A 14,033-nucleotide genomic window follows, 5' to 3' on the forward strand; every position below is an offset into this window, starting at 1 on the left:
AAGAGTTTGCCACAATTTGCGGCATGAGTTATGTTCTGGGCAAATATGTTAATATTTGGACAATAAATTTGTGGGCGGCTAAAGAACAATTGCAGTTGTCTCTGCGGCAGCACTTCAAAAGCGGAGAAACCACGAAAGAAAAACAGAGGAGCAGAAGCAGCTTCCAAAAAGCAAACAGGAAAAGCCAGCAAAGAAAAGGGGGAAAAGCGTGGAAAATGGCCGGGGAGTTTTATCCCTGGGCCCAGCCGAAAGTGGACTACTTTAATCACGCCACGGGATTAAGGGGCCAGACATTCGCCGGATGATGAAGAAGTTGCGTGTGTGCCAATGAAAGAAGCAGCCACTCACTCGCTTACAATTTAATTAACTTTTTTCACTCCCTCTCGGTTTTTGTATTTCTTTTTTTCTTATTAAAGAACGCGCCTTGTTGTTATTTGCTTTAACGGCACTCTTTGTACATATATTTATGTGTATATATAATGCAAGTTTAATCAGCCAGCGACAAATAAAAAGCCGTAGAAGAGGTTCCCTCCGTATCCGCATCCATATCTGTTTGTGTATCTGTATCTGTATCTGTATCTGTGTCTGTAAATGTATCTGAAGCTGAAAACTGCCCGTGTGGGAGTGCCGCCAAAGATTTGCCTAACCAAACCGAGCCAAGAGAACCCAGATAAGTCGGAGGAGCAACAATGCATAGCATTTGTGGGCCCACAATTTGCCGCCTTTGATTTATCACCTCGCACCACCTCCGCCCCCTCACAATTTGCCAGGTGTAATCTCTGCTGTAACCAATTGCAGATAAAGTTAAGCAAACGACAACAAAATGACAATTTTTTAATTATGAACGTCTGCCTCTGGCTTTTGCGTTCTTTGTTTTTCTGGCTTGCTTAATTGAGATAGGACACGAGATCATTGCGAAATGGGGAGCGAAGATGAAGTGTTTCATCCGTAATTGAATTCTTTGGTTGGCAGGGGTATTACCCACTTTTAAAATGTGTTTCTTTGTAATTAATATGGCCGAGAATGAAAAAAATTGCTTACGGCTTATAACTTTTAATTTATGTTTTCAAATTGTAACCATGGCCTAAGGAAACCTCATTTATAACTAAATTTTAAGTTTAAAAAATAAATGGTTTATATGCTGATAAAACTTATTCAAGTTTTTACGAAAATTAGACAATTAAGATTCATAATTCATTTTTGACACTTCCCAAAACTTCATTTAATGCGCAGTTTTGTGTTGTTTAAATTCTTTATAAAAGCCAACTTGTCATTATAAATCTCTTGCCATAGAAATCTGAGAAATTATTCTTTATTCAATTTCCAAGCTTGAACAAATCAAATTCCAAGAAAAGCTCAATTTGAATGTGAACCCAAAGTTATAAATCTGCGACACACAAATACATTTCCATAAAAATCTTTGAAACTCAAGCAAAAACAAAAAAAGAACAACCTGCTAACACAAAATGGAGAATCTCCAAGCTCTTTCGAGCTCTCAAGACTCGTTTGATTCGCTTTTCTGTTTCTGACTAATTAACTGGGAAAGATTTTGAGTGGAGGAATTGGAATTTGTAGGCCAATTAATTAGGCGCATAATTTATGGCAAAATATTCTCACTGTCTCGCTCTTTCCTTCACTCCGTCGAATGTCAACATGATGATCAATAAAAATAAAAGGGGCAATAACAGGGAGGGGCGAAACGTATCAGTTTCGAAAATGTTTAATTTATGACATTGCAAAAAAGCAGAAAACAAATTTATGAGCGAGCATTTAAATGCCCAACACGACGGCGAGCGACGACAATAAATATGTATTGTGTGGAGTATCGTTTTTTGAAAATTGAAATTCCAATGAATCTCAAGGAGCAGAGGCAGAGGCACCCCTTCTTAGTTCTCGAATCTCTCCTCCGCTCGGAGGAAAGCAAATATCGCCATCGTCATTGCCGTCGCAGGAAACAACAGTCAGTCGCAGGCGCAGACCTTAAACAAACAGAAATTAATTATGTTTCGATGCGAGAGCCCAAAAAGATACTCAAGTACAGAGAGAAAAAGGATATCCTAGCATTAATATAATATAAAACTTGAGATTTAATATGCTTTTCATTTAACTATTTTTATACCCTTGCAGAGGGTATTATAATTTCAGTCAGAAGTTTGCAACGCAGTGAAGGAGACATCTCCGACCCTATAAAGTATATATATTCTTGATCAGCATCACTAGGCGAGTCGATCTAGCCATGTCCGTCTGTCCGTCTGTCCGTCCGTCTGTCCGTCTGTCCGTCTGTCCGTCCGTTTATATGCAAACTAGTCTCTCAGTTTTAAAGCTATCTGCATGAAACTTTCCCAAAAGTTGTCTTTCTATTGCAGGTAGTATATAAGTCGGAACGAGCCGGATCGGACGACTATAGCATATAGCTCCCATAGGAACAATCGGAAAAATAAATGAAAAAAAATTATAACTTTGCTGTTTTTTAATTTTTTGTTTAGTTCTTCGACATATGGCAATGTTTAATTATTTCAGAATTATGGTTTAAATTTTATCAAAATCGGACGTCTATATCATATAGCTCCCATAGAACTAATAAAAATATATAAAATAACTATCTAATAATTGAGCTGCAAATCATCATAGCTTCACTGTTTTTCAGTATATACTGAAGTAAATCATAATTTAAATGTTTTCAAAAGTATTTAATTCATGCAATAGCTGCAAGGGTATATGAACTTCGGCTTGCCGAAGTTTGCTTTCTTTCTTGTTTCATAAGAAAATCTTTAGTAAAATAAAAAAGTGAACTTTTTAAATATGGGTTATTATACACCATGTTAATAAGGGCTTGTAAAACCAAAAATAAAAATATACCTATATGAAAACAGTACAACTAAATTCTTTATGTATATTGTGACAAAAAATTTAAAATTTAAGCGTTTGGACTTTAAAATTTCTCCATGTGTAAATTCAAGAGAGGTGGTGCTAAAGGAAGACACCGAGATACAAGAGAACCTGCTGCTGGCTGCTGAAAATAAAATTATTTTGTTCTGAGTTCTGTTTATAAGAAAAATATGTTTTTGTTTGTTTTAACGCGAGCCGAGCGCTTCCTTTTCACTTGGAATGGACTGAGAGCGAAGCATGTGCATGTAGATGCAACCCAGAGATGCGTATCTGTTGGATACATGCAACAGAGACTTCAGTTGTGGCTTCTATTTTTGGGACCTATTTCAATTAATTTGCTTTGCTACCTCTAAACAAAGTTGCTGCTGCTAGAGACCAGACGAGATATTTATGAGTAATATTGCATGCTCGACTGCAGCCACAGATTTTTCTCTGCCTTTTAATTAGCTTGACATTTATTTCGTGCCGGACTTCTTCGTTGCCGTCTGTCTGCGGTTTTTTAGGGTTAACAGCGCGTAGATTGATATCTTCAAGTTCATTAGAGTTGCAAGTCGCTTTAATTGGAAATATGCACAACGGGCCGAGGAAGCGGTAGAAAAACGCTCCAGTCGTCGTGCAACACTTGGGTGAGAATTAATGATGCCTGCCCATCCCATCGCCCTTCCTTCCTCGGGATCTCGATCTGAATTCTGTTTAAACTTGGGCATTTTTATACACTCAACTCAACTTGGGTCTGCCTGCTCCTTGCCTTTCTTTCTTCGTTTCTTTTTTTGTGGTTTCAGTGGTGCCCCTTTCGCTTTGCATCCTCCTCGACTGGTTCTGTATATCTTTGGGCTTTTGTTAACTGATTTCAAGGGAAGCTCCCGCCAGAAACGGCCGCCCTCCTACAGGGTCGATTTAATTAACTGCTTTCTATATAAGGCATATTAAATAAGTTTCATCTGGGCTTGTTTTTGTTTGATTCTTGGGGGGAATGAGTGATCAAAAGGATGTGTTGAGCGAAACTTTCTAAGAAGACCAGAAAATCGTATTCAATCTGAGGAATTCGCATGGTCTGTGTTAATTAACTTGTGAGTCATTTCGATTGGAATGCATTTCATGAGATTTTTAACAATTGAATGAAAGTTCAAGTTATAATATTATACTTTTTTTATACAGTTAAATATGTTTATGTATATTAAACTATTTACATTATATTTTAAAAATACTTTATTAGGGTTAAAACGTATCTGCATTTTAAATTATTATTATACCAACTCATAAATATGTTTTAAACTTTTATTAACCTTAAAGCTATTAAATTGAGAAACTTTAGAAAACTCTGAAAATTCTTTGACCTTTTGGTAACCATCAATTTTTAATGATCCCCAAAGATAATTTCCATTTAAATTTTCCACTTGTTGCGGCGGTTCCCCTGCCCGTTTAATTTTCCCAACACCTACACTCGCCCGCATGTCTTGTTAATTTTCATTTTTAATGGGAATTTTCATTTTAGAACTGTTCGTTTGTGAACTATTTGTTCCTTGGGATTGGGGACTGGGGACTGGCGACTGGTTCGTATAACAAACAAAATTAACACCTAGTCGCTACATTTCCAGCTAAAAGCCACACACATGGCAGCTGGAAAATATCCCCCCACATCCCGTCATAAGTCAGGGCTCTAACAAGGTGTCGTCTTGCTAAATGAATTAGACTCGAAGCGAAACTGATGCCCGACGAAAGAAAAAATTCCATAAATATGTGTTTCTATTTCCAATTCTCCCACACGTCTGAGTAGGCCATTGGATTTACAACCGACACTTTTAGTTTTGTTCGTATAAAATGCAAATTGCTTCAGCCTGGCGTATGCTCAATATTTGCATTGGCAATTAGCATATTAAAATAGTTAGGTACCAATAACAAAATACTCTTGGAAATCATGTTTTTATCGTTTTTTCATGTGGGCTTTCTGTTTGCTCAAACCCGAAATAAATTCTAGTTAAAATTGCCCAATGTACGCTGGTGTCGATTGTGTTTGTATTTTCTGTTGTCGGTGCTAACCTCTCGAGTAAAGTTGGAAATCTAGGTAGCAATGAAGGTGTATCTATGAGTTTGAATTTATTCGGGTGTGTGCGTGTGTATCTGTGTGCAGTCTGCCTTGTGTTCTTCTATTACCGTAATTTTCTACTTGATTTCTGACGCTCATAAATCATCATCAGTTCTCCCTCAGATAGCGTCGTCGTCGTCGTCGTCGTTTGCCGTTGTCATTTCTCATTTCTCATTGTTACTGTTGCTTAGGTAGTCGTCGATTTTAGAGTGTGTTGCTGTTGATTTTTATGGAATTTATCTCCGCCAACAACACCGCACAGCACATTTAGCGACACAGTTAGCAAGCAGCACAGCCAGAAATTCAGACAACGCCAGAAAACCGAAACCCAAGCAACAAGTTTCAACTTTTTGTTTGATGTATCTGCCAGATACGAAAGGTGAAAAATTGATAGCTTGCGCGCCTGTCTAACCAAACTATGCATAATAAATGTTTTTCGTAAACAATCGAACAAAAAACGCAAACCAAAAGAAAACGAAAAACAATAAATTTATTGAAAAATTATAAGAGATAAATTGGTCTGGAGACGAGAGGTATATTTTTCTGTCTTAAGCTGCCTTCAAAGTTGGCAAACCTTTAAGATATGCAAAGATAAACAAATATATAAATAAGTAAACTGCCATTAAAAGGCAATTTCAGCTTGATTGTTGGCCAAAGACAAATAGTTTGCTGGCATGCTAAAATAATATTCAAAAAAAGTGCGAGATCTAAGGGAACCGAAAGCTGATCTTTTTTTGCCTTTCGAGGTTTTCTGTGATATTTGGTGATTTTTCATTTAAAAACAAATAATCGTTTTTCGGTTAGAGAGGCGTTTGTGTTGGCTAATTGCCGGGCCAATTCCAACGAGCTATGAGCAGTTTTCTGTGGAGTGTGTGTGCCCCATGGGTTCAGCTCATAAATAATCAAAACCTAATAGCCGGCAAACAAAATATTCAAAACAAACACACACCAAAAACTCGGGGTCCAAAGAAAGCGCCGAAGAAACCAACCGAATAAAAGAGAAAGAAAAAAAATTATGATCCATGGCAATCATGTCAAATTGATTTCGATTTTCCTCCGCTAACCACAATGGGCAGGGGCTTCAAAAAAATGAAAAAAAAAACCTTGGGGAAAGAGAGAGCCTCAAGCCTAATGATATGACTGAATGGAGAAAATTGAGGGAGCTGCAAAATAAATCAAACAAAACGAGGCCTAACAAAAAAAAGGGAACTTACTGTGAGAAAAATATAGATTTGATATTCTTGTTAAAGAATAATTTTGATAATCAGGATACATGCAATATTAGTTTTAGTTATAGTTAAACAAAAAGTTGTTTTCTTTTGCTTTTAAAATGAAATTAGAGTAGTACATATTTCTTTCTGTGTATCAAAACAAGGAAGAAAGCCAACACATTGTGGCCCGCAGTTTGATGAATTGCAGCACGGGGCTCGGGTTGACTTGGCCAGTTTGATGGACGACTCGAGACCTGCTTCTGGCCCGTTTCGAACCATGTCAAGTCCCGTCTTCGGCCCTGCTTCGAAAATTAATCAATATGTTGGTGTTATTTAAACAAGCCACATGTGTACCGAGAGAAAAAAAGGGAGCGAGAAACAGTGCAACAGAGATGGCAATGCTTGTATAATTACGAGGGTCGTTGCTCAGGTTGTTCGTAAATTATCGGTTGCCCATTGGAGGAGGAGTTGCCCGGGCCTCAACATGATTAGACTCTGGCAGAGGATACCCGCAATAAGACAATTGTGGGTTTTATAATTATAACAAGATCGGTAAATGATCATGGGAACACATAACATAATGCCACTGCCCCGCGGACAAATTACCATCGGAGGTGGAACAGGCAAAAGGTGGAACTGAAAGCCACATGTGGCAGATGATGATTGCGGTCTCGATAAATTGAGAATGATATGACAACATTGTGGCACTGTTTGTTGAGTTTATACCATAATAATTTGTGTGCATTTCCTTGTGTTTTATTGTGACATGTGTTTCTAGGTATTTTTGATACTTTCAATGGGTTAAAATTTGTTCGTTAACTAGAAGTATACACAATTTAATAGTCCAAAATTATTTATTAAATTCAAGTCAACTTAAAACTCAAGCACTTGTTGCGCTACAACCTGTTTAAATCCGAGAACATTCCCAAATAGTTTCGCCGTCAATTCCCACTCTTTTTGCCATAAAGCTCCTGAAGCATCCGACATTAGTATGCACATTAGCGCCTAAGCTGACAGCTCCATCGTGGCTGATCAGCAAAAAAACGGTTACCAGGATACAAAACTGACAAACTGACAAACCCGTCGCGAGTGACAAGTCAACTGACATCTCCCCGCTGAATTGAGTGAGTGAGTGAGTGACTGACTGACTCACTTTCCGAGTGTCAATAAATTTTCGCAGCAGCCAATTGCTACAAAAAAAAAACGAGATAATCCTCTTGCAATCACAATTAAGCTAAAGGAGACCCCGAAAAATCATAAAAAAAATACCAAGTCAAGCACCAAGAAAATGAAAAGACTTTGACAAGTGGAAAGAGTCAACCAGAAATTTATAGCCAAGCCCATTGGAGGAGACAAAAAACCAGCGAGCGACAAAAAGCAAACAAAACATAATTTATGGCTGACTTTTGGGATTCTCGGATCGCCGGGACCAGCGGGAACAGGTAGCCCAGGACCGTTTGTAAAATGATCACCTGTTTGGGAGATTGAGCGGAGGCGGGAAGAGGTAACCGGCGAGAAGATACAGGCAACCGGAGAACCAGACATGCCGGAAAGCCGCGGGAGGCCATTTGGCACAGTGGTCAAGAATTTTCAGGAAGAAGGGGTTTCTACAATTTTGAGAGACTAAAAGTTAAGCGGATTAATCCTTACACGCAATAGAATTAGGAAAAGGTAATGATCAAAATGCATTTAAACAAGAAAAACTAGATAATTAACAAACAGTATTTATTGTCTTTGTATTTATATGACGTTTAATACTAGAATTAATACCTCTGAATTAAATAGTATTTACTTAAAATGTACTTGATATTGATATAATTTTCCAATATAGATAGATTTTAATTTAATTATAAAGAAAATAAAAAGTCAACTAACTAGCGCATTGGTAGATCCTTCCAAAAGATTTAAAAATTATGCAAAAAAAATGTTTATACATATAACGTGTCAAAAACTGATTTAAACTCAAATTTATATCCAAATAATTCTGTAACGTAAAACCAAAAATCGAATCTATATATATGTTAAATTCTCATTATTTTTACAAAATCAATCATTTAGAATTGATAAATAATAATAATATTTTTTCCTTTTTTAATAATAAGGAATTTATAGTAAATGTGAGGTAAGTGTCTTAAGCATAGAATTTCTCCAGGATATTTTCCTGGAATGTTCGACTACCACTGTGCCCAAGGCAACAGGCAACACTCGGCAGTTGCAACCAGCAGAGAAGAGCAAACAGCACGGCCTGGCATTTGAGTGTCGCCCCAGCAGGCGGCCGAAAGTCGTTTGCTGTGTGACAAAGCGCAATTTTTCGAATTGCGAAAGTGCGGGCCAGGCCCGGAGGAGAAACCGAGAATCGGGAATTGGGCACACAGAGCACCACATGATGTCCCTGTGTCTCTGTATGTAAATTGATATTTTTTAGCCGGCTCTGCGCGGGCAGTTGAGCCAACACCTTTTGCTTTTGCTTTAGCCTTTAACGAGAGGGTCTAACCTTGGGAGCGTCTGCTGTTAACTGAAAAATTAATGAAATCATTTCTTGTCTCAACGATCCGAGTCCTCCGCCTTTTCGCTTCATGCGAAAAAAAATACCAATGGCAGAGCTATAAAAATGAAATAAAATATTTAACGACATATTGGAAACCTGTAGACGAAGGTGTCGCGTTACGCATAATTTATGACCGCAGAGGAACATAATTTTCCACACAGAGACACAAAAACAAAAAAAATAAACTGGCAAAGAAAGAAAGAAAGAGGAAAACTATCTAGGGGATCTGGGGATCTCGAACACGAAACGATCGACATGCAATGGCTTATCTTGATCACAGATTAAGTCGAAGACCAGAGACAAACTCCAACTTTTTCCAGGTAGAGCAACAAGCACCAAGCACCTGCAATCTGCGCTCTCCCTCTATCAGTGGCTCTTTCACTCCCTCTTCTATATTTTTCCCTTTTTTTTTTACTGATTTTCCAACTCTATCGATTGCATGGTAGTATTTCTGGTAGTCGCTGCCTCGGCAGCCAAAACTTTGACAACAAATAATGAAATAATGTAGACACACACACGCATTCCAGACCCCACTTTTTCCCCGTTTGGTGAGAGATAAGATTTCAGTTCGTGGTTCTCCATTCATTTGACGGCAATATTGATTCGAATGAAATAAACGAATATTGTCGAAAAAAAAGAACGTAACAGCCGCAATTTTTGTTGTTGAGTAAACAAAAAGCCAGCCGAACAGAAATCGAACAGAGATAAGGTGCCTGGCTAAACGAATAAAACGGTAAAAATAACCATGTGTAACTGTTGTTGGGGTTAAATATTCACTGAGTTTTTGACCCTCGGGATTTGTACTATTTTGAATGGGATCAACACCAAAGTTCCCACAAAGATTTATGAATCCTCAAGACCATTCAATCTTCTTTGGTGATACCCTATTCGGAAACTATATTAAGTATATATAGCAAGACTAGATTTGGCTTAGAAGAACAAGTGTTATACAATAAATCAATAGACTGTTGTAAAGAATAAAGATGTTCTTGATTTAATTTTTCGTTTATTTAAAATTAAATAATTAAATATTTAAATGTTTTGTTGATCTAATTTCAAATAAATTTGTTACACTCAATTTGTAAATAATCATCTTATCATGGATATATAAAAATATATTTAGTTTCTTTCACGCTTTTTCAATTTATGACATTTTACAAAATCTATTTTTATTATAATAGTCAGTAAGTATTGCTGTATTAGTATATTTAAAAGGTATTCACCTAATGGCTCCCACCCAGATCAGATAAGCTTATGTTCAACTGAATCAGCTTTGGTAAAAATATATTTCTGAAAGTAATTTTCATTTGCTCGAGTTGGGTATTTGTTTCCCAGACTTTTTCCTCTCATTTGGAGATCGGTTCGCCCCTGGATTTTGACTGACTAGCATATCCCATTAAACGGATCTCCCGCAACTGATCTTTGACTCCCAGTGTAATGGAAATCCGCTGGCTCCCCAACTTTACTCTTCTATATGGATATGGACATTTACCTGGGGGAGCTGGTCCAACTTTGCGCTGTTAATCCCAACAAAAAGAAAAACTCTTTGGTGGTAATTAAAAACCGCCGTACGTCTGTCAAAGTTAATCCAATTTCACGTCTGCTTACATCAAACACTCACACAGGCGCACGGACACCTGGAGATGCAGGCTCACACGAATAGAGAGTATCTGACGGATACACAGATACTTGCGCCGATTCTCATAGAAACTTTATGTTGCCGCTGCAAGTAATTTTTACTTTATTTTTGGACAGATTTTTTAATTAAAATTTCATGTAGCGCCAAATGTTGTCGCTATCTCAGGTGTTAAAGGTGTAGGATGTATGTTTTTCATAGATTTTTTTTTGGTTGTTTTTCGGTTTTTTGTTCCGTTGAGCGCCGAAAATCCAATTTCAGTTGACGCTTGTCGATCACCGATCACAGATCGGGATAGCAACAATAACAACGACCACAAACGACAAATCTTGTTTCTTTATAACAATTTTCAACACACATTCTCACATGGCACGGCCACAATTTGTATTTTCATAACTCGTTTTCTGTATTTTCTGTCGCTTTTATTCGAGGACGCCGCTTGGTGGCTATTTAATGAAACTTCTTTTTATTCACGACTGCCCTCGGCTATTGTTATTGCTTTCGATTTGCGCACAAAAGAAAGATATTTATATATATATTTTTGGTAAATATTTTCTTCGTTGATTAATTGCCGTTTGAAAGGTGCAATTAAGGTTCGCGAGACTTTACGTTTGATTTATTTTCGAGCGGCAACCATCCGTCCGCTGAACCGAGTGCTCCGATCGTCGAAAGAGAACTGAACCAAAACTGAGAGCTGAGCTCGCACGTCGCTGCCAATTGTGCGGGAGGGCAGTGAGAGAGGGTGATTGGAACTGGAAGAGAGTTTGGAAGAGAGAACTCTTTCCTATAGCATGCGATAAATGCAGCTAAATAAATGTTTTGTTTACGGTTTGCTTTCTTTTTGTTTGCCTTGCCCTGCATTTCGTTACTTTTTGCATAAGCTAAATAAATATGTGATGGAAGTAAACTTTTAATGGCTGCATTTGTTTTTTCTTGGCATTTCTAAGGTGAGTTTTACGGTTACAATGCCTATGTAAATCGGTTTTTATGACAGCGATTTCCTGTTGCATGTTTAATAGGATTATCGGGAGGAAGTTTCTTATTTTGATTATCTTTGCTGTGTTAGTTGTAGGATTTTTTCTCACTAATTAATGTGCCTAATAAAAATTGTAACTTAAATTTATATTATTAAATAAATAATGCTTTTATTATTGGCTATTAAAATATTATGAATTCTCCCAACGTAAAAAGACTTTTTATACTTTTTATTATTATTTTTTTTTTTTAATTTATTTATTTCTTTATACTTTTAACTTTACTTATGTTTTTTATGCAGTCACTTGATTAAATTTGGTTGTTTTCTGTTCCTTATTTTACTCCACCTATTGTTTTCCCATTATTAACCCACTTGCGACTTCCCAACCCCCGTATAAAAGTTGTCAACTCTCTCCGGGTGACAAATCTCTGACTAGATTGACAGCTACACTTCCTTGCGCTCTCTGTCGTTCCTCGTCCTTGTTTTTGTCCGTATTCCTTCTCTCAGCTCTCTCCTCTTTCCTTTTCCTGATTGTTCTTCCTCTTTTCGCTGCACATGTGCTGCGTTTCGCATACCAAACCACCACCACCCCACGCCACCCGATCCCCTTTTCTGCCAATTTTTTGTCAGACGCATCTGTTGTTGTCTGGCATATTTTCAGGTTTTCCATTTACTCTCTCTTTCTCCTTCTTTCTCTCCCTGATTTTTCCAGTGCACCCTGCTAAAATTTCAGCAAGTTCTTTGACTTTCTCTGGTGGTGGTGTTAGAAGTGCAGGGTATTCGGAGTTCTCTATTTGCCCCCCACCTTGCTACGGGATAATTGCAATTCCTTCCTGTTTATATGCTCACCTCGCTAATGAGCGCACGTTCCAATCTCTTCTGAAGACTCTCTTCCGGCCTACCGCTCTATCTTACTCTCCCTGGTTAACCCCGCTCTCGACCGGTTTTCTGGTTTTTATCTGCTAAGGGTCTTGTTAAAAGTAATTCGTAACACGTTGTTACCAGATAACGCCGTCAGCCCACGAGCTCCGTCTCTCTCTGTTGCTCTCTTTCCCTCTCCACCTCCCTCTTCCACCCTTTCACGATTCTTCTGAGAACCCCTTTTGATCATTCTTCTGCCCCCGTGCGGTTGTTGTTGCTCTTGCCTTGTTAGCGTCATCGGTTGGCTTGCTAAAAGAGCGATAAAAAGGTAGAATAAAAAAAAAACTTCCAGGTTTACTGGGCAGGTTTACCGGTAGGAGTGACGAGGGGGAAATCGAGAGATGAAAGGGGGAAAGAGAGAGGGGGACGCAAGATCGCCTGCAATTCCAGGCTCACGTTTTGACTTTTGGCTTTGACTTTGCTCGTATTGTTGTGTTGTTGCCTTTGCTGCGGTTCAATACACCCCGTTCTTTTAGCTGCAGGGTGCCGCTGGAGCTGGAAGATTTTGCCATCCTCTCTCTTCCTCTTCTACCACCTCTCCTCCCCTTTCCGATTTTGCTCCTGGCGAGCCGGTTCTTCGCTCTTCCGACCACATGTGGTGCACTGTGGCTGCAAGTATGAGTGATTTTGCCTAGTTAGTTAGGCGGAGCTCCCAGGTATGCCAAAGCACAAAAAAAAAGATTAACAAGCAGTGACGATAAGCTCCAGTGAACGAAACTTAAATACCCTAGGATTTAGTAGGCTGCCTTTCATTAAACTTGACATGATTCTCTACAGTGTTATTATACATCAATCATCAAAGTTTAATATTAATATCGCGACAAATATCTTAGATTTTATAATTTGTATCTAGTTAATTCGTAGGAGTTTAATATATGTATAAATAAAAATTAAGCAATATACCAAGCTAAGTCCCAGTGAATAGTACCTAATAATAAGAAAATAGTACTTTAAGCATAAATTTACTTAAATAATATAAAAAACATCAAGTATATAGTTAGCATTTGGGCATATTGTTGATTAGAAAAATGCTTAAAATTAAAAAGCTATGCTCATTTAAGTTTATTTTACCTTATTTAAAATTCTATTCCATAGATTCAGTTACAAAAATCTTCTATATTTCTCCAACATATTTAATGTGCTCATTAATCGCGTTGCTAAAATCACAGTACTCCCTGCTTGGGTATCAAAAATAAAAGTCTGTCCAGGAGGTGCAGAAAAATCTCATGTTTATATGCATTTCGGGGGAGGTGGGGGAGGGGCCACTAAAGTCCGATCCACCATCCAACATCGGGCATACGGAACAACAACAATAACAACAATAACAACAATAACAACAACAACAACAGCAAGCGAATCGTGCACTTGGGCCGCTAATGAACTTACAATGCATGGCTTGTTCAGATTCGAAAAGAAGAGGAAAATGCAGCAGGATCCCGAGGAGGGGGAAAGTTATAAATGGCAGGAGGGGGAAACGGAAGGCACCCACACACCGATACAGAAAGGCCCGATTAGAGTTATTTGCAAACTGTGAAACATGAACTCGACTCCCAGACCCTAACTCCAAGTGCAGCCTCAAGTCGGAGGAACCCGATGATTGACCCACGAAGGAGTTTCGCCTGTTCGTGCCTCAATCAGTTTGTCCACTGGGCAGGGCTCCAAAGGTTACACTGATCGAAATTGGCTGTTCAGGCTTAACAGGAACATCAGTTGGGCAAAATTATAAATTATTCATTTTATGAACTATAATCTAAATTACACATTTG

General features: G+C 38.1%; 1 protein-coding gene across 1 annotated transcript in view; it reads right to left on the reverse strand.

Annotated features, from left to right (window-relative positions):
- The window catches only part of LOC108145814 (frizzled-2), a 98,383-nt gene that overhangs the window by 18,092 nt on the left and 66,258 nt on the right, over window positions 1-14,033 (reverse strand). The window lies entirely within an intron of this gene.

This window comes from Drosophila elegans, unplaced genomic scaffold (assembly GCF_018152505.1).
Source record: "Drosophila elegans isolate 14027-0461.03 unplaced genomic scaffold, ASM1815250v1 contig_208, whole genome shotgun sequence".
In the NCBI taxonomy this organism is placed as follows: Eukaryota; Metazoa; Arthropoda; class Insecta; order Diptera; family Drosophilidae; genus Drosophila; species Drosophila elegans.